Raw genomic sequence first — 21,527 nt, forward strand, 5'->3', positions numbered from 1 at the left:
AGTCAGCCTGACCCAGATTCAGCCTGAGATGATGGACACTCACCCCCAAAGCATATGGATCTGGGGTGAGCCGGAAAAGTGCTGGCTACTTGGAAGGAACCAGTGGGATCTGGGGACAATCAGGCATAGGTGGGCATCTCAGAGTGAAGGGATGCAGCAGTGCCTCGAGGGACAGCCTGACACACTTAGGAAATGCGTCAGGAAACATTGGGCTGTTTATCATAAAATCAGTAAAGAAAATAGAATGGTTAAAATTCAGACCCTGTCCAGGGAATGAGGAGGGGACAGTGGGAGCTTCAAAGGAGATGCTCTCTTAAACCTCAGGAAAAAAATAAAGCAGGGCAATGGGAAGTGGGACAGGATGGCTTTTCTAAAACAAGGAGTTATAGATTGTGACAGCTGGTGATGGTAGGGGTTGAGGGCAGAGATTATCTGTTTGCACACCCACCATGCTCTGTCACCAGAGACCCTTTTCAGAAGCACAGCTAGGCCAGCATCCTCCCCTGGTCCCAAAGCCCTCCCACTTCTCCAGTGCCTAAGAGGAGAAAGTCCAACACTGACAGGGCTACCTTGGGTCCTTTATCACATGGCTCTCATTAACCTCGGTCCCTATCTTCGGCTGCCCCAGCTGAGTGCCTTCCTGCCTCTGCAGCCCCAGCTGGTGTTTGTGTCATGTCCAGCCAGCCTTGGTTCACAATGTGGGTTTCTACCTGCCTCCCTCATTAGACTAGAGGGTCCTGGAGGGCAGAGTTGTGTTTCATTTGTGTCTTCCATATCCCAAGAGCTAATAAGTATTTGTTGAATGTATTGCCCATAAAATCAAGGGCTAAAAACTACACATAGCATGGCAGGGCCTAACTCTAGGGAAATATTAATATCTTCACTGTGAAGATGAGGAAGCCAAAGGCTAGATTATAAGTGACATTCAAAGCCACCTGACCGCTGGCAGAAACAAGAATCAGAGGGGTCTCATGATGCCAGGCACACCGTGCTGCTTGTCCACTCACTCATGGCATGCCACCTGTGAGGCAGGCAGGACCAGTAATCTGTGGTCTATGAAGGTGTGGATCCCACCCAGGAGATGCCAGAACACAGGAAGAGTGTCACATTCCACAGTGCCAGATACCGTGCTGGACACATACAGACAATTAAAAATACTTGCTAGCATCAAACTCAATCCTACTAACAGGAACCTCTAGTCCTTTAGTGTAAGGGAAGCTCAGGCTTGAAGACTCAAAAGGCCAGATCATCAGAGAGGGCCCATGGGCAAGGCTACATCAGTGCGGCATGCCTAGCTATGGCTCCAGCCTCTGTATCTGGAAGGCTAGGGGTTAACCTATCTCAAGTTCCATAGGCTCCCTACCACCTCTGTCCTGACACTCAGTTCTCCTAAAGAAGGGCCTGCCATTACCCTGATTGGACTCTCCAAGATAATGGTGGGGCCTCAGAGCCCAGATGCTCTTGTTGCAGACACTCTCTCCCTTAGACGCAGCCGGGAGGCTGGCAGGAGAGCAGCTTGGGTGAGAGGCAGATGGGGCTGTAATGAACTGAAGACATGTGACAGCTACAGAGGAACAAGTTCATCAATTAGAGCCTTCTTGCCCGAGGGCTTCTGGGAAGGGTTCTTGTGGGGGAAGGAGGGGGAGGGGGTTGACTGGCCTCCCTCCAAAGGTCCTAGTGTCTCAAGCTGACTCAGTTGCCCAAGTTGAAGGTCCCTGCTGAAGTCTGCCCCTCTTTCCCAGCCCCAAACAGCTTCTTCTGCCTTTTGCTGCAAGGGTCTCTCAAAGGGACTCCTCATTTCTGGGAGGGGCTGGCTTATAGTTCCCTTGGGAACTAAGGGTCTTCTGAACAAGACTGAGGAACACCCAAGTCCAGCTCCAAATTCCTTGACTCCTTAGAAAACCAAATTGGTGAGCAAAATGGAAAAACTAATACTGCTGCTCCCTTCTTTGGCTCTGAAGCATGTTCTCAGAGGATAAGGGATGAGGTAAATCTTGATCCACAGGTGCTGGCCCTGAGGTATCAAGCTGATGCCTTCCTGCCTGTACAGGAAGTGCCAAATGTGGGTATTGTCTATGGCTAGGAGGATCAGGGCAGTGACGGCCTATGGGGGCTCCCTTGTCCTTAGACCCTGCCTCAGCAAGGGCAGGGATAGTCACATTCTAGCCCTGTGGTCACTACTCAAGCAGGCAAAGACTGTAGGTGACTCAGACAAATCTCAAATTCACCTATTTTAAAATAAGGGGCAAATGCACCTCTTAGATGTGAAGAAGTACAGTGTATTTGGAGAAGTGTTAATGCCAGTGGAGTCTGGGAACACGCAACAAAGAAAGTTTAAATTCACGAGCAGGGGATGCTGGACTTATGACCTCAAGGGAGGAGGGGGACACTGTTTCCCTGGCAAAAAGCCAGCAATAAAGCCCAGGGGTCCACAGCTATGGGATCTTGGAAAGACAGGGTTGCTCTGAGGCCCCCTTGCTCTGAACAAGCCCTTTTAAGCCAGTCACAAACTGGTCAGACGTACACTTGCTAGTGCTCATGGCCCAACGGGTAAGCTCAACCCCATGGCAGCCTCCTGTGGCTACATTCTAACAGACTGACCCCAAACCCAGCCAGCAAACCTGGGCCAACATGGTGCCAATGGCAGGGAAGCATGTCAAAGCTCGGCATAGAAAGAATTTTCTAACAATGCAAAAAGGCCTGACTTTGTCCTGGATGACCCCATAGAGCCAAGAGCCCCATGTCACAGCAAAGTGTTCACACATAGGCACTATATTTGCCATGCATATTCTGGGGGCTGTTAGCCAGCTGTGTGACTCTGAGCAGTCACATCAGGTTTCTGGGCCTCTGCTTCCTTATCTGCATGATGAAAAGAGTGAATGCACCTTTCTCCAAAGAGATGGAAGAATGAAACGATGCCTGGAGCGTGCTCAGCACAGTTCCTGGCCCATGGGACATATTCAGAGAGGATAAACCGTGTGTGTCACTCTGTTCCCTGGGGGACAGAGCCAGGAGAGTGATCAATCTGACTCCTCCCTCTTCTGATGGGCATGGGGTAGTGAAGGCCAGAGAGATGAGAGATGAGATGTGAGGCTGTCGGAATGGCAGGTACTTGGGAAAAAATGACAAAGATGTGATGGCTCCATTCACCTGCAAGGCCTCCAGAGACCCAGGCGCGCACACCTGCCCACAGATAACGTGCCAACCAGGCAAGAAGAATGACAACACAATCACCACAGCCTTTGGCAGAGCAATGCAGAGTAGAAAGGGGGCACTTCAGGTGGGGGTGTGAATGGGGCTTGGCAGCCTGCAGGGGCTTCTCCACCTGTCTTGTGATGCAGTCTCTGCCTACCAAGAAGCCCCCACCCAGTCTCTGGGCACCAGCAGGGTAAGAGGAAGGCCTGGGCCCAGCTGGGAGCTGGCTGGGCAGAGCCAGGAGGGGCTTCTCTCTCCCCGCCCAGCCTGGCACATGGGTCCAGGGCCTCCAAGGAGGACTTGTTATATGCCAGTAGAGCCCCATGCAAGGAAAGCTGGCTGACAGAGATAAGCTGTGGCATCCCAGCACAAGCCCGGGCTCCTAGGAGCTGCTGAGCATATATTAATGGGACCCATTCAGCTCAGCCTGCATGGCAATTAATAACAGGCCAGGCAGAGAGACTGAATTTGGTGTGCACACACACGTGTGTGTGCATGCACGATGCCCATTTAGTGGGAGGGGGTAGGCTGAGTATTAGGGTGAGTCAGTTTATCTTTCCTTACAGTGCCTCCTCCTTGCAGCAGGCCTGATCCCACTCCAGGCTGGGCAAGAGGGGCCTGGCCTAATCCCTTCAGCAGAGCTCTATAGGCAAGCAGGGGGCAGGAGGAGCAAGCCTTTTCCTTGGGCTTCCAGAGCGTAGGCAGCCCAGGGCCTACCCTCCCCACCCAGGTGGGGTTAGAGGTGACTAAGGGAGAAACTGAGCCTTCAAGTAAGAACATGATGTACTCTAGGCTCCCTTCTCCTTGGACTTTCGTATCCTGCTAGATGTAGTGGAGTAGACAGGCATATGATGGAAGAATGGGGGTACGTAGGAGCGTGTTTGGTGCTTTTGGGTAAAATTAGAAAAAGACACCGTTCAGAGTGGACCCTGCCCTGTGAGCACACAGCTTGGTGAGCAAATAGACCTTCTGGGACAAGAAAATTGTGCTCCTTCCTCTAGGCAGTGCCATCCAGCTCCAAGGTGCACAGTTCATGAGCAGCACTGAGGCAGCGTTTCACAGGACTCTCCTCCTTGCTCAGTGCACTACCTGTACAACCTCAGTGGGTGACCCTGCTCCAGAACTGGCTGTTGTCACTCTGGGTGGCTCCCTCCTATTGGCCTTGCATTGAACTTCTGGGTCCCTCTTTGCTTGGTCCCTGGCCTAACTGCTTCCTACAACCTTAGTCCTCAAAGTGAGGTGGGAAGACCAGCAGCATTGGCAAAAGTGTGTTCTATTAAATGACAAAGCCATCAGGAGTGGGTGGGGGACAGAGGCAAGAGCTTATTCTTCTGGTTTCAGTCTAGTGCCAGTCCCCCTGCCCTAAGACCTGCCATTGGAGACCCTCCTCCCACAGCGCACTGGGGGCTTTAGCTGTCTGCTCCAGGTGTTCAGAGGCCCACCGGCAGCTGACAGCTCAGAGTTCCCGGGGTGGGGGGGGTGGAGGCTGTAGGGCAGGTCTGGGCCCCCCGGGCTGGGGACAGTTGGGGGGCGGGCCCCATTCCTTTCCAATAGATCCCCATTTCTCCACAGACCTTTCATCAGGATTCCCAGGCTGGTGCGGAGGCCTGGGCACCTCAATCACTCCTATCGTGCCGGTCACAGGAAGAGAATAGCTTTCAGCTCAATTACCCTTCACATTCCAATATCATAACGCTCCGATGAGGCTTTTTAACCAAAAACAAAAAAGCCGTGTCTGCTGCAGGCCGGCTGCAAGGCCAGCCGTGCAGAAGGGATGGGCTGGCCCGCCTGATGGTCCCTGCTGGGCCCTCTAGGTAAGACTAAGGGAAGAGGCTTATCCTGAGGCACCAGCAAGCCCAAGAAGGTGCTGAGGGCTAGGCCTCAGTTTGCTTGCCTCTACTCACCAACTGTTGGGATGTGACTGACTATGAACTTAGGGACACAGCACTGAGAACCAAGTCTCATTGAAGTAACATATCCCAGGGTGCTCTTCCTTGACACAGTAACAGCCTGCCCTCTCTTCCTGAGGACAGGAATACCACCCAGACCCCTCTTAGTGTCATGGCATCTTGGCATTATTCAACCAGGTCATTACCTGGAGAGTTGGGCTCTGGGTTTACATGTTATTATATCTGCATTGGCTCATCTGTTTCTTATAACAGCCTTGATTAGCCAGGAAGCTAGCTAGAGCCAAGGTTATTGTCCCTCTTGCACAGATGAGTAAACTGAGGCCTAGAGAGGCAAGAGGAGTGATCACGCCAAACATAGGGGAGAATCCCAGTCCAGCTATGGGGGGCTGGGAGGTCTGCTCCAGTTTATACAGTCCAAGTAGAAATAAGCTCATCTCTACTCCCTTCCACATGGGTCCCCCCAACCTCCCTTTCAATTTATGGAGTGCTTACATGTTGACAAACAGTCCTGTTCCTGAGTGCTTCATATGTACTGCAGCAGCCTTATAAAGCAGGTATTGTCCCCATTTTACAGATGAGAAAAACTGAGGCTCAGAGAGGCTAAATCAGCAATCCAGAAACAGAATTCATACCCAGGCCTAACTCCTGGTGCCTTCATCTTGCTTTTCTGCTACCTTCAAGATGGAAGACCTCTAAACCACTCCAGGTAGGGGAAAAACCATTCCACCTGAATAGTTCTCACAGAGCAGGCAAAACCAAGTGTGCATGCTGTAAACTATGCCTGCTGTCTGAATTCTGAGAGTACATATGTTCCACACACATCCCACTCCATGTCACACCTTGGAAGGCTACACACACTGCCCAGAAGAGGCTGGGCTGCTTTCTTCCAATCAGCTGTGATTTGTCCGCCTGGCCAGCTCAGTACTAATGGCCTTGATGGCAGTGTCCCCTCCCTGTGTCCTCCTGGCCTCCTGCTGGCTGTGGCCGATTTGCTCATGATTTAGCACTCAGAGGCACTGACCCGTGAGGGAGACACCCGGGACAGAAGGAGGCAGGGCGGACGTGCGGCTGAGGTGTGTGCAAGCGTGCATGCACTGGTCCAGGGGTGGGAGGCCATCTCTCCAGGAACAAGCTGCCCAGCCTAGCTCTCTAGGACTGGGAAGATGTCTGGCATCCCCACCCCACCTATGCTGGCCCAAGGCCCTGGGGTTGTGCTAGAAGAAGAGGCAAGCCCTTTCAGGCGGGCTGCAGGGGGCCACTTCCCAGGAGCCCTGCACTGGGAGCCCAGTTCCACCCTCACCAGCTTGATTGGCCACTGGGCTCTCCAAAGACCTGACCTGAGAAACACAGATGCCTCCACCACACAGCCCTTGGCCCATGGCAACAGAGACACAGAATAAGAAGGGGCACAGGGAGAGACTGACAAGGCTCACATCTCATATCTGCACAGGTAACTGATTCAACCCCTCTGAGCCTCTGGGTCCCCATGTTAACAAGGGGGATAATCCCAACACCCAGTCACAGGTTGGTTACAAGCACACGGATGAAGGCACAGGCAGTCTTCACTGTTGTTATTCAGTGCTTTCCCAATGGCCAGTACCCCTGGACTTTAGGGGTTCAAGACAATTATAAAACACAGACCTCATATCTTAGCATTTGTGAATTCTGGAACTCAGGACAGGGAGGTCCAGGTGTTAGACTACTGGTATAAACAGAAGTGGGAACAGGAGGGCAGAAGAGGAGGGAACGGTTACGCTGAGCCCCATGCCAGGCCTCCTAAGGCTCTTGTGCCTTCTAAGAGGGCTTTTCCCTCTTTTAGGAACTCCACTCACCTAGGAAATAAAGAAGCAGATGGGGAGTCCAGAGACAGGGGAGGCCCCTCTACTGTCCTCAGACCCAAGTCAGTTCTGGACCCAGAGAGCAGCAGGGAAGCCCAGCCTGCGATGGGGCGCTGCAGGGGTAGGACAGAGTGGGAACAGCCAATTTGCCCCACTCATCTAGAGCTCCTGTGCCACCTGGAGGAAGATGTGCTTGACACTAACACTCCCCATGAGAAGACAGGGGCTTAGGAACCAGGAGGGGCAGAGTGGAGGCACAGCCTAGCTCCCCTGTAATACTGCACCCTGGGCCACCCCTCAGCAACCCAGAGAGCCCAGCTTTGGGTGGCCAGCCTAGTCCAGTGGCTGTCACTGTGGGTGAGCAGGGCCCAACCTAGATCTCCTGGAGGTCAGGCCCAGGTCTCATTCTTCTTGTGTTCCTTGCACCCAGCAGGCACCCAGGCAAAATTTGATGAGTAAATGAATGAATGAATGAATGAGGGCACACGGAGCCAGCACTCAGGCATGCCTCTTTGCTAGAACAAGTCAAGCAGGGCCAGGCTCCCCAGGAAGGGTAACAGTGTTCAGGCCCCAGCTGAGTCCTCTTCTGTGAGGTCCCAGAAGCACGGTGGCTACTCGGATGCAGCACCTCCCAGCACCTCTACCCCTTACCAGCTCTCTCTATCTCCACACCCACTGCATGGGCTCTTGCCTGGGCTCTCAGACTCCTCCCACACCCCACCCCCAGCTTCTGCAGGGCCCCTTTCCCTCCATATCCCTGGGTGCCCTGCCCATGGCTGGCCCTCGTGGATCTATCCCAATAAGCACCACCTTCATACCCACGTTCAGACAACCTGCCTCTGGGGCTGCCCATCTTCCTGCATGAAGGCCTCCAGGGAAACAAGAACCAGAGCACAGGGTGCTGCAGGGTCACACTCTAGAACACACGCCCTGCTGCTCTGCCTTCTAAACACCCTGGGATCAGCCTCCCACGGCTGCTATGACAGATTACCACAAACACAGTGGCTTAAAGCAACACAAATTCATCATCTACAGTTCTGGGGGTTAGAAGTCAGAAATGGGTCTCATGAGCTAATACACATGTTAACAGCGCTGTGCTTCTTCTGGAGGCTCCAAGGGAAAGTCTGTTTCCTTGCCTTTTCTCAGCTTCTAGAAGCCACCCACATTCCTTGGCTCCTGTTCTCTCCTGTCTTCAAAGCTAGCAGCATAACAGCCTCAACTCTCTCTCCTCTCTTTCTCTGCATGTACTGTCACATCTTCTCTGGCCCTTTTACCTCTTATTAGAAGTACCCTGGTGATTATAGTGGCCCACAGAGAAAAACCAAATAGGATAATCTCCCTGTCTCAAGAAAGGATTTTTGCAGTATCTCTCGTATATCAAGATTCTTGACTTAGGCTCAGTGCCTGTAGATCAGCGGCTAGGGTGCCAGCCACATACACAGAGCTGGCAGGTTGGAACCCGGCCCAGGCCTGCCAAATAACAATGACAGCTACAACCACAAAATAGCCGGGCGGTGTGGCAGGCGCCTATGATCCCAGCTACTTGGGAGGCTGAGGCAAGAGAATCGCTTAAGCCCAAGAGTTGGAGGTTGCTGTGAGCTGTGACACCAAGGCACTCTACTGAGGGTGACACAGTTAAGACTCTGTCTTGAAAAAAAAAAAGATTCTCGACTTAATCACATTTAGCAAAGTCCCTTTTGCCATGTGAACTAACATAGTCATAGATTCTTAGAACTAGGATGTGGACATCTTTGGGGAGGGGGCATTATTCTGGCCACCATACTCCAGCCCCATTAGATGACACTGTCTTTCCCCCTGTAACCTGGAGGGAGGCATCCTCATTTTCCTACCCATTGCCCTTCTCCCAGACTGCCTGCAGCAAAGGGCCTCAGGAATGGAGCACACCAAGGATCGGTTCGTGGATTTTCTCTCTTAAAGGCTAGGGGCTGACAAGAAGGGGGGAAGCTTCTCAAAGGCAGGGACAGCATCATTCAACAAACTGTTACTCAAGCCCTGAAGGGCCATCCCATGGTGGAAAGATGGCCCCATGGATGTGTTTCTGCCCTTACAGAGCTCACAGTCATGTGTGAGAGGCTCACAATAGTGATCAGATCAAACAGTCCTACATGTAAGTGAATGATCACACCCCAAGGTCAAAGCTATGGTGCTCTGAAGGACCAGAACCCAAGAATCTGTTCTGCATTAGGAGGAAGGATGAATTAGGGGCTGAAAATCTCAGGGGAAGGTAGGAATTCATGAAAAGGGGTGAGGGGGATGGCATTCCAGAGTGATGGAAAGGCCATGCAAAGGCCCCATGGCACCATGCCCTCGGGGCAGGAATACAGAAGAGCAAGGAGAGAAATGGTCAAAGGGAGGCCAGAAAGGGGGCTGAAGCCAGACCCTGCCAGCCTTGCAGGATTCTGGTCATCTGCCTTAGAGCACCCAGACAGGTTTTTGCAACATCCTTTTCCCATCACAGGGACTCAATACAGTTGAATGAATGGATGGATGGAGAAAGAATGAATGAGCCCGCCCCTTCTCAGTGACCTGCCCCGTCCCACCCTGCTGCACAGCAACAGTTAAACGGGATCTCCGAGGCTTGCTCACTTATTTATTTATTTCCCTATGACTACTGGTGCCGACCTGCGCCACCCAAGCGCGGCTCCGTGGAAATGTCTGTAATCGCCAGCACACTTTAGGCATTACTTCCACACCATTTAGGGCTTTCCGCCCCAATAGCTGCTATTGCATTTCCCTCCATCCCTGTCTTTTGGCTTGCATTGGGCAGAATTTCATTTTAAGGTTTGGTAGTCCCTGAGTTTGGGGGATCTGAGGGTTTGGGAGGAGTGAGGAGAAAGACAATGCTTCAGACGAATTTATCATTCTTCTCCCATTGCCCCAGCCCTGCCCCAGCCCTGACCAGGAAAGGGAAAAAAAAAAAAAATCAGTTCAAGCTGTCAAGAAGCCTTTAAAGATTTTTGTGTTTTCCTGTGCAGGCCTGAGATTGGGTTGCTGATAGGAATCACAGCTTTGTGGGAGGCTGAAGGTGCTGGAACACAATAAAGGTCACTTGGGAAGAATCTCTTCCCCAACCAAACAACCCCGCTTCCACCTTCTCCAGGCTCAGGGCTGGTTCCTCTGAAGGCAGCGGCCTTACAGTAAGCCCAAATCCAGAGTGGACACTCGGAGGGTAAATGCACTTGGACTTGCTTTGAAGGCAGAATGAGAATAAGACCTGGGACTCACTGCGTGGCCTTGGACAAGTCACTTAACCTCTCTAAGCCTGTATCCTTACCTGTACCTCTAGCTTTAAAAGAAGGACAGGCTCGGCGCCTGTGGCTCAAGCGGCTAAGGCGCCAGCCACATACACCTAAGGTGGTGGGTTCGAATCTCCAGCCCGGGCCCGCCAAACAACAATGATGGCTGCAACCAAAAAATGGCCAGGCGTTGTGGCGGGCGCCTGTGGTCCCAGCTACTTGGGAGGCTGAGGCAGGAGACTCACTTGAGCCCAGGAGTTGGAGGTGGCTGTGAGCGTGATGGCCATGGCACGCTACCCAGGGGGATAGCTTGAGGCTCCGTCTCAAAAAAAAAATAAAAAATAAAAGAAGGACAACTGTACCCTTCTTATAAACTTAAAGGACTACTCTGAGCTCAAAGGAGAGAGTATTAGGGCCCTTCCCTGGCCTGTCAACCCAAGTTTCCCCCCATTCCATTTAGTTCCCTGTACCTCCCTTTCTTCCACCCCAGCACCTGGGGAGCACTGTGTCCACCTGCAGAGAGGACCCGCAACCAGGGAGAGGTGTCCTGAGGTAATGACTGCAGAGGGTAGTCCCTCCAGCACACGCCAGGGGCAGGCTGTCTGTCCCATGTCCCCTGCACAGTGGCAGCCCTGTGTCAGCATCACACCCATACCCATTTGATCAGAAACAGTAAGTTTCCCAGTGACCCCCAGATGTAGGTGGTAAGATCAGAATTACAACTCTGGTTTGGGACTCCTGTTACAATGCTCCTACCCACTGCTGGGAGTGGCCTCCAAGAGGAAGCTGGCTGTCTGTTCCTGGGGCTTAGGTGATAATAAAAACCTAACGGAATGCGTGGCGGGAGGGGGACTGGAGGGATCACTTCTGTGGTTTATCTTATAAGGGTACAAGTGAATCTTTCTAAGAGTAGAATATGAATGTTTTAACACAATAACTAAGAAAATGACATGAAGGCTATGTTAACCAGTTTGTTGGAAATGGTTCAAATTGTATGTGAAAACACCACACTATACCCCAGAATTGCATTAATGTACATAGTCACCATTCAATTAAAAAAAAAACCCTAAGGGAATATATACCATAAATGACAATAGACAAAATCAGTCCACAGGGTTAGAAGCCAGGATAGCGGGGACCTCTGAGGGATGGGGAGGGACATGGTGGGGGGCGGGGGTTCCAGGTCCAAGTGATGTTCTGTTCCTTGATTTGGAGCAGTTAGACAAACGTGTTCACTTTGCAGTAACACATAAAGCTGAGCACACATTTGTTCACATCTCCATATTTGTGCTTAAATGATATGCTTACTCAAAAACAAAACAAACCTATGGAAGCCTGCTGGGGTCACTATAGAAAAGGCTCCAGAGATGAATCCATGCTACCTGCATGAGGCTCAAAGCATGAGGTTTTCCTGTCCTCGATCCCCAGCATGGGGTAGACAGGCCCAGGATGAACAGTTGCATTTAACAGAGAGGCAGGCTGAGCCCTGGGAGAGTGAAGTGACTCACTGACGTCCTCCAGCTGCAGGTGGGGCTCATGCCTGCTCCAGGTTATAGCTTGCCTCCCGCTACCTCACTGGTCACCCACTCTAGTGTGCACAGGTAGGTCACCAAACAGGAGGTGCTCCCCAGGCCTGAGCCAGCTGGAGAACACTCAGCACCCAGACCACCTGGGTCTGGAGGCAGAAGGTCCACCCAGCGTGGGGCTGGAAGGTGGGGTGGGGTGTGTGTAAGGAGCAAGCACTAAGGACAGAGACTTGTGCTTCCAGTCCAGGGGACAGGAGTCTCAGCAAAAGGCCTGGGGTCAGATTGTAGTGGCCACTTCTGAAGTGGGCAACTGCTGTGGCTTCTCTAACACATGGTTTGCTTATCTATAAATAAGAGGCACAGAGGACCAGCCTCCCTAGCCCTCTCCCCCTGGATCGTTCTGAGGAAGGAAGAGCAGGGTTTGGCTAATGGTGGGAAGAAAATGATGCAGTGTGCTTGGATGGAAGCATCTCGGGGCAGGGCACAGCATGAACAAAGGCTGGGCAGCAGAAAAGTGACCGTTCTATAGTGTGGGCTAAAGACAGGGAGGACAGGAATGCCCAGAGCTTAAAGTTTTATGCAAATGGAATGGATTTCTGAAATGTAGGGTTCGTGTTGGGAATAATGGGAGGTGTGGCTGGGCTCAGACCAGGAGGTAGAGAGATGGCAAGAGGTCAGTGGGAAAAGCCTCCCATGCCTTTTCCCTCTCTTGAGGGGCAGGACTGGGAAAGGGGACCAGCCTGAGCCTGTGACCCTCCTGCACAAGGACATGGCCGAGTGTCGGCTCTTGGTGGCTGGTGATGCCCCGTGCCTGGGAGATGGGCTGGCTGACTGAGGAAGAAGACAGTGAGTGGGGAGGATTACATTGTACCTAGTGATTACGCCCTGGGTGAAATCTCTCGATAGCATTATCTCATCTGGAGAGAAGAGCGGGCTTTTTAATAGATGGACAGGCAGTTTCCACTTAAGGGTATTATAAAGAGGGAGAGTCCAGCCCTCACAGCTTCTCGCCAGCACCACAAAGTTGCAAAGTAATTAAAGGCTGCTAAGGAATCAGAGAAATTATAATAATTCCATCAACCAAAAGCTCTCTCACTCTCTTCTTTCCCCTTCCTGGTAGAAAACAAGGTGGGTCAGGCCACCCACAAACACATCAAAACAAGCCTATTGTATGGTGGGCCTCAGTGTCACGGGGGTGCCAGGCCTGTCCCCAGGCTGTTTGGACAGTACTCTGGACTTCTTAGGATAAGTAGAGGGGCTGAGACAGAATCCCAGAGCACCCAGAAGTGGAGAAGACAGCATAGCAGCTGGTGGTAAACCACACTCGTGCATCAAGGATGCGCTCACAGGCTTGAGGGCTACACAGCCTGGCTCCGGGCATTCAACCCTTGCTTGAGAAAAGTACACCATGCCTCTGGCCCAGGGATGGGCTCCATTTCACAGGTTCTAGAAACCAAGTCCCAGAGAATCTCCGTGGCCACCTGTGATCTTTGGTGTTTTGCCCCTGATAGAGTGACCCTGGACAAGTCCTTTACCCCCTCTGGGTGTGCTGCCCTACTGCATATGGTTGGATTAAGTTACCTCGATAATCACTCTGTGCCGGTTTCAGTAAGTCCATTTGGAGTACTCTCAGCCTATCACTAGTTACTTCTTGGTGACTGTTTCATTTTTTCCCTTGTCATGTCTTTATTTCATTTTTTCCACACGTTTCCTGATTCCCATTGGGCGGTCAGCTTCCTGACCTTTAATCCCCTGACATTAGCTAAGCAGCCCACAGTGATGGAGCCTACCTATCAGGCTCCCTGGATTTTCCAGTAACTTTTCCTAAATTCTCAGAGAACTTTCCATAATGATGGTTAATACCCGTCAGTTACCCATGAGTATGTGTGTGGTGCTCCATATATGTGATCTCATTGAACTTTTACAAGTCCAAGTATCCCTATTTTACAGACAAGGAAACTGAGGCCTAGAGAGGCTAACACCCTGCTCATGGCCTCCTGGTCTGAAGTCAGAGCCTACACGTGCCTGGCCCGATCACAGTGTGCAATGGCAAGGAACCCCTGCCACAGATGGGCAGAGGTTTTCAGGGTGCAGGGAAACCAAAGCTGCCCACCTGCTGCAGGTGGGACCTTCCTAGCCCTCTGTTTTCTAAGCCTGTCCCCAGGCGGCCCCCTGTGCTTGGAAGAAAAGGGATGAGGGCCGGAGACCTGCCTCCAGCAGGCCCCACCTCAGGGGCAAGGAGACCATTCAAGAGAAAAGGAGCTGAACCTAAAAGATGACAGATGGACTCCAGGCGCGTGGGGCTGACAGCCCAGCATAGCAGCAGAGCATGCAGCGCCACCATTGTCTCCCTCCACTTAGAGGTCCCTTATTTAAAGGGCGGGGGCACAATAAAAAGTGTCCGGTGCGTGCCCGAGAATCCCTAATGCGCACAAGCCGGGCTTGCACAGTCTTCCTGCTTCGTATGCACGACAGAGGGTCCTGCAGTCATTGCAATAGAATTATATGGGCCCCCAAAGACTCCCAGCCAGAATCGGCGAGGAAACCGATGTAATTAAGAACGTTATTACCATTAAAACAAAATAATAATTTTAATTACATCTGGGCTCCCTCCATCTCTTGCTCCCGCACTGACCTCTCTCCTGGTGCTAAGGGTGGTGGAGGGTGTCCATAGGCATGGAAAGAGGGGTGTTATGAGGGTTCTAGGGAGACTGAGGATCCTTGGCCCCACTCCACTGGCTGGAGGAGAGAATGAGGAGCCTTGGTGTGGCTGGGCTGAGCTCTCTGGGCCATAGTTTTATGAGACTCCATTTATTCCCTCCTGGGCACCTAAGACCAGAATGAGGTGGCAAAACGATGTTGACTCTTCCTTGCAAGCAAGGGAAGCAGGCTGGCATTTAGCCCATGGCAAATTGCAAAGACACATGCAAGGGTGCTGAAGCACAGGAAGAGTTAAATGGGCCCCTCTAGGAGGCAGGACACCAGATGGAAGATGATGGCTCGAGTTGCAGGTGTATCCAACTCCAGAGGACTTAGAGAAGTCAGTGAATTTGTCTTGGCCTCAGTTTCTCTCATCTATAAAACAGAAAGAATAATTCTCCCCAACTTACAGAGGCATCACAAGGAGAGATAAAAGAACAGAAACACTCAGAGGTACATATGATAGTGTGTAAATAAGCACCCCCAGGGCCGTGAGGCAAGAGCAGCCCTGCCGCTCTGCCCTGTGCACATGTTCCTTCATCATGACAGGCCCAGAGTGTGCTGTCCTGGCTGCAAGGAAGGTTCTAGGTGTGTGGCACTGTGCTGATGGAGGGAGGAGACAGGGAAGGGGCAAGCGCCTCAGGTGCTCCGCCAGGGGCATAGAGACATCACTGGGCCAGAACAAACCACTCCGGCTCTGGCCTGCAGGAGTCTAGCACCCTGGGATGATTTATTGGTCTCCCCTCTAGATCAATAGGCGGGTGGTTACCGATGCAGAGGGGCCGCCAGGCACCGTGGCCCCGAAGTATAAATTAATATGGCCTGTCAAGGGACTGCCTCTCTTGGCGTGGGAGATGACACGCTCGTGAGTGGAGCTGACATTGCGGAGGGGGAAACAGCAGCCACAGGCCAGTGGGAAACCCGCCCCACCCCCAACTCTAGAAACAACCTGAGGATGCAGTTTATAAATCATTCAGTGCCTGACAGGCGTGCTGCCACCAGGAGGGAAGCTGGGGGCATTGCTGCTGGCTACACTGGGTGCTGATTAGCTGGCCACTTTGGCCAAGTTCCCCTCTGCACCCTCTGGGCCTCATGTGGCTCCCATCCAAGGCTCCCCACATGCCATAGCACAGACGATGGCATGGCTGAGATCTAGGAAACAGTGGGCACCAGCACAGCTGCTCTCAGAGGTCTAGGAGGAAGGTAAGGCATGGGGCCCATGTGGACTCACCCTCTCCAGCCCAGCACCAGGCCTAGCTCTTCACCCCATGGTAGGCTGTGCTTGGTAAGTAAACCCTCACCTCAGCAAGATAAGCTGGGGTCAAAGCACTCTGCGTAAGCTCAATCCACATTTGCCAAGACGTGGAAGCAACCCAAGTGCCCATCAACTTGTGAATGTATTAACAAACAAATATGGTATATATACCATGGAGTATTATACGGCCATAAAAAGATAGAGACTTTACCTCCTTTGTATTTACCTGGATGAAGTTGAAGCACATTCCTCTTAGTAAAGTATCACAAGAATAGAAAAGAAAGTATTCAATATACTTAATACTAATATGAAAGCAACAGAAAAACAATGACACAGCCACATGAGAGAAAGACAAGTGTACTCAAGTCGGGGGAGTGGGGAGGAGGGAGAGGAGAAAACGGAGGAGGGAGGAGGTTTGGGGAGTTCTCACCTAATGGGCACAGTGTAAGGGTATACAGTATACCTCCTGGATGAAGGGCTCAACTTGAACTTTACCTTAGAAATGCAAATAATATAATCTAATCACTTGCACCCTCATATGAATCTGAAATTAAAAAAAAAAAAAACAGCAGTCTGCATAAATTTTCCTTTGTCCTCACAACTACCCAGGAAGCAGAGGGAACAACATGGCTCTGTCCTTTTGAGAAGTCTGTTCATTCAAGACACTTCGTAAGCACCACTCACATGCCCCACCCTGGGCTGGATGCTGAGGACATGCAGGTGACCATGCTCAGGCCTTGCTCAGTCTGATGGCAGAGACACACTCACTAACAACGACAGCCGCAACCATTTACTGGGCACCGCTTACCCCAGGCCCCATGCTAAGGACTCCACACACATGATCTCATTTACTTTAATCCTCACAGCAGTGTTGGCAAAGCAGGTACAATCATTTCTACTTTGCAGGTAAACGTGAAGCTCTTTCCCAAAAATCCACACTGGGCCTGTCTCCTTACCACGGCTCCATCCCTTGGCTAGCTGTGGGCCAGTCACATGACCTCTCTACTTCCATGTCTGCATCTGCAGAATGGGAATAACAAGAGTGACTGCCCCATGAAGTGGCGGTGAGGGCTCGGTGCAACCCCACACAGAAAACACAGCTTCAACAATAACAGCATCAACTTATTAGTAGTATAGAAATTATTATTTATGAGATTTCACTGACAAATGGTCTCCAGGAACACGCTTCTCCTCTTCACTTTCCCATCTCTAGTAAAGAGGTACAGGGACTGAGTACCTTTCACCTGTCCTTGTTAAGTCACATTGAGAGATGGTGTGGCTTGGAGCCTGGGATCTGGCTCTGACCCCGCCTCGGCCAGCACCAAGGCTCAGGCAGGGACTCTCCATCTCTCTCCTGCTATCTTGTCCTAGCTCTAGTCCGTCCCCACAAGCAGCTCTGTCCCCACCTCAAACTGGTCACCTGAAGCCACGGGCAACAAGGATCTGTGTATGAACTGTCACAGAGACCTGGGCAAGGACCCAGGGGGGCCACTTCTATCCTAGCTTTGTTTCTATGAGATAGCAGTGGGGACCTGCAAGGGATACATACCCACACAGCCACAGTCCCTCCTCAGTGGGCTCTCTGATCAGGGGATAGAGTTCACCTTTCCTTTTGGGAAATTCTAATATATGAAAAGAGTTCAAAGGCTCTCAGAACATGAATGATATTCAGAGATACCAGAGTCTCCTCTAACAAACTCCTACTCATCATCTAAAGCCCTAAACAAATAGCCCTCATGTACAGACCACAGTGCTTGTATCATGCTGCACACATACAAAGCTACCATGGCATTTAATACATTTAGGTGCTTCGGGTGTAGTCAGACATTTATTTATTATCTGTCTCTGTAAAATTACCTTCCCTAAGGACAAAGATCTTGGTCTTACCAGTGTTTTATTATCTTTACCTTAGAAATATACTATGAGCCACCAATTGGCCCGAGGACTTTTCCTACCTACATCATTATAGCTCTCACAACAATCTTGCAAGACAGATTTTGTTGCTCATCTTACATATATGAAAACTGGGGTCCAGAGAGGTTAAGACACCTGTCTAAAGTCACACAGCTGGCAAGTAATAGAGTCCTTTTCCTTACCCTACATGGTCAAGTCAGTTTAGAATCCCTGGGCTCTGCTCAATTGCTGTTCAACAAATGTTTGTTGTGCTCATTTAGAAAAAAATTAGTAGATCAGATCTGGACTGAAGGATAGCTAGAGCTGAGTTAAGTTGAACTCTAGTACCAGTTAGAAAAGTATGGTGTGTGTGTGTGTGAGAGAGAGAGAGAGAAAGAGATATCAATAGCCATTGGACTGGACCTTTGGCTGATAGGAGAATTCATGTGGTGAAATATCAGAAGATAATACCAAAAGGTAACTTGGGAAAGGTAGGTTGAGGTCACCTGGATAAAAGCCTAGGCTTCCCAGCTTACGAGTTGAATGTGTCAGAATGTCAAGGACACAGCCATCCCTAAGACTCTAGAGACAGCCTTCTCGACTCTCTGACCCAATGAGCCACCTGGTACCCCCCCCTCTGACTTCTAACTTCATGCTCACCTCCTGCCCAAATACCCTGGCACTAGGGTCACCTCCCTGGGGCACACTGGAGGGCTAAGAGGGTGGCCCTGGGAGAAGCAGGGCAGGGCAGGACAGGGCAGTGCTGAAGGTCAGCAAGGCAGGCACGCGCCCCTAACGGAGGTACTGGAGCAGCACTGCTGGGCACAGACACAGGCAAACACGTTTGAGCAAATTGGAACGCCATAAAAGTCTATTACAGCAAATCAAACAGCAGTCAGCATGACAGCCATTAGCCTGAAATGAATACACGGGGACTTAATGAGGTCTGTCGAGGCTGGCTTGGTGAATTAAGTTGCCAATTCTAGCAGGATTTCCCTTTTCTTTACGGACTTGAAAGCATCCACGCTGCCTCGTTAGGGCTTCGACAAGTGAATTGCAGGGCCTTTCACCCTGATAAAATGGATAATTACATGGAGAACAGCTTAGTGAGGCGAGAGGGGTGGGCGAGAGGGGAACCAAGAACAAACAAACCCAAACACACCTGCCTGGCTGTTCCGAGCTGGGGCTGGACTGGGCAGGGGCTTTCAGTGGGAGTGGGGGGACAAAGAGGAGTGGGCAGGAGTCAAAGGGCTCCTCCTTAGGAAGGGGCTGTGCCTGGCCTTGACCAGCCTCCCAACCCTCACTGTTTGTGACCTGAGGGACTTGGGTCCCCATCAGCCATGTGTCCAGGCAGGACTGAAAGTTCTCATCCAAGAAGGGCTGCCCCCCTCAGCACCTCTCAGAAAACCTCCAGAAGGATCCTCCAGGGCACCCCAAGCCTGGCTGGTTCCACTGTCACAGAGGACTTTGTTTAAAATGCAGCTTCCTGGGGTGATGCTCCCCAACCCACTGATTCAGAACTTCAGAGGCCAGAAATATGTCCCTGAGAAATTCTGCTGGGGCATGTTTGGGACCCTCTAATTCATCACTTTCTCAACACTCAGGGCTGGATGGCTTCTGAGAGAAGTGGTCCTCCTGCTTCTGCTTGCAGAACTCCAGGGATGGGAAGCTCAGTAGATCCTCAGCAAGGCAGGGGAGTAAACTGTGTGTAGAGTGAGGCTTCATTGTCTAAAAGTTTTCCTCACATAGATCTGCCTTAGCCACAGATATTTTGTGCCTATCTCTGTACTGGGCCCAACAGATCCCTTCTTCCCAGGGCCCTAGGGCTAGGGCAGTGGAGGTTAGGAAGGCAAGGCACAGGTGCAGGTGGCTGAGACAGCCACAAGGGGAGCTAAATGGATAGCGCTTCTCCGCCAGGCCTCGAGGAGCAACAAAGTACTGGGTTCCATCCTTAGATGGCAGAATGCCCGCCCTGGAAGGGCCCTCGTCCAGCTACTTTGATAGCTGTTGGGGTCGAAGTCAGCCAGAGGGGCAGTGACAAGTCTCAAGTCTACCCTGGCCAGTTGCTGGCACTAGAACCCAGTGTCTTCTCTCCCATCTCCCTCTTCCCAGAAGCATCTGCTGCCCCCCTCAGCCACAGTCTGCTGGAAACACACCTGCTCCAGGAAGCCTGCTGAGATTCCTCATCACTCCCGCAGGCATCTGGCCCTCATGCTTCACAAAGTCTGCTGTGCTCCCCTCACCGTAGCTATGTCACTGGCTTGCTTTGTCACCCTGTTCACATCTTTAGGGCTTCTGCCACTGAATCACACTTCTCAAGGGCAGGGCCCAAGGTTCCAGGGTGACCTCAGTGCAAGCAAGAAACCCTACGCTCAATTTTCAGCCAGGGGCCAGTAGACCCTGTGCTGGTGTCCCAGCTGGGGCCTGAGTCAGGCAGCTAAGTTCCAGCTCAGGTGACCACACCAGGCCAGGGCTGGTCAGCGCCAAGCCACCTCAGGTCAGGAGTGGCCCGGCGTTTGTCCAGCTGACACCACATCCCCACTGACCATGTGGAGCAGCCCCAAGTAAGGCATCGAGTATCAGGCCACTGAAGTGACCTGGGCATGTTTATGCACAAGCGAGTAAACCACATGGGCTTTTCTCCAAGGACTATGTGTCCTTTTCAGCCAGCCCCTCTCAGCCTACCCTCCCCTCATCAAATGGGCAGGAGGCAGGTCATTTTATCCCGTCTGCCCTCCATTTTTATTAGATAAGGAAGGCCACAGCCCAGAGAGGAGCAGTGACATGCCCAAACAAAGGCAGCAGCCCAGAAGCGGAGCAGGGGCCAGGCCTCAGGGCCCTGACCCTAGTTCTAGCTCTCACTATTCTCGTCCCTGTGGTCTCCCAGGTCTCTGTGTACTGAGAGCCTGGCTCAGAGCCGAGCCCACAGCAGACTCTCAATAAATATTTGTTAAATAAATGAATGACTGAAGAAACTCTCTCCTTGGAGGCCAAGGCCTTTGGAAAATCCCAGGGGATTCCAACAGGGCTAGGTATTGGAGGTGACATCTGCTGGAACAGACAGAGAAAAAGCCTGACCTTGGCCCAGAGGCCAAGGAGGAGGCATGCAACCCCTCGTCCCTTCACCAGTGCTGCTGCCTGCTGCCCCCCGAGAGGGAAGGCAGAGGGCAGCCATGCCTGCCAGGATGGCAGCTGAGCAATGGGTCCGAGGCTCATTAACTCTGAGCTGTGCCCTTGGTTTCTGAGCCCAGGCCCAGAGTGCAGGCTGGCACGTAGAGACCCTTAATTAAATTAGGGAGACTTCCAAATGAGAGAGAGCTGGAGCCAAGCTGCAGTCCCCTGGCACTCCAGCCACAGCTCAGGGCACCGTGCCCCCATGCTTAGGACTGTGGGCTGTCCCCTCCTGTCCCACCCCAGACAGGAGAAGGGCACAGTGCCTCGTTGCATCCCCACCCAAGCATTTGTCTTTCTCTCTGTCTGGTATAACAGCTGAGTAATGAGGGCCAAGGACTGGGGTGCAGGAGCCAGATCTTGTCACCTTTGGGGCAGTCAGAGCCTGCCCTGGAAGTCGGGAGGCTCAAAGTCAAAGCTCGTGACCTCAGGCTAGTCACTGCCCTGTGGAGATTGATATGTGAATTGAATAGTATATTCTTTAAAGACTCTTTTTGTTCTCTGACCCAATGGCTGATAATATAAAAGGGTTAGAACTCAAATGCCATGGTGCCAATTTGCTCTTCCAAAGGGTTCTCTTGCCCATGACTCCCATCCCAACCCTTTACTGCTGCTGACCAGCCCAGAGCCTTAAAGGACACCCGGTTAGAAGCTCTTTACCCACCACCTTCAGGGTCTTTGAATCATTAATTGCTAGCCCTGCAAGACTGCCATCAGCCACCCGGGTGAGGGCCAGCAAGCAACAAGAACCCTGGTGGCCATCAGGCACCAGCAGCCAGCTT

At 51.8% G+C, this 21,527-nt stretch overlaps 1 protein-coding gene across 1 annotated transcript in view; it reads right to left on the bottom strand.

Annotated features, from left to right (window-relative positions):
- Positions 1–21,527, bottom strand: part of LOC111723119 (cadherin-23-like) — a 299,920-nt gene that overhangs the window by 167,252 nt on the left and 111,141 nt on the right. The window lies entirely within an intron of this gene.

Source organism: Otolemur garnettii, unplaced genomic scaffold (assembly GCF_000181295.1).
Source record: "Otolemur garnettii isolate 467f Iridium unplaced genomic scaffold, OtoGar3 scaffold00008, whole genome shotgun sequence".
NCBI lineage: Eukaryota > Metazoa > Chordata > Mammalia > Primates > Galagidae > Otolemur > Otolemur garnettii.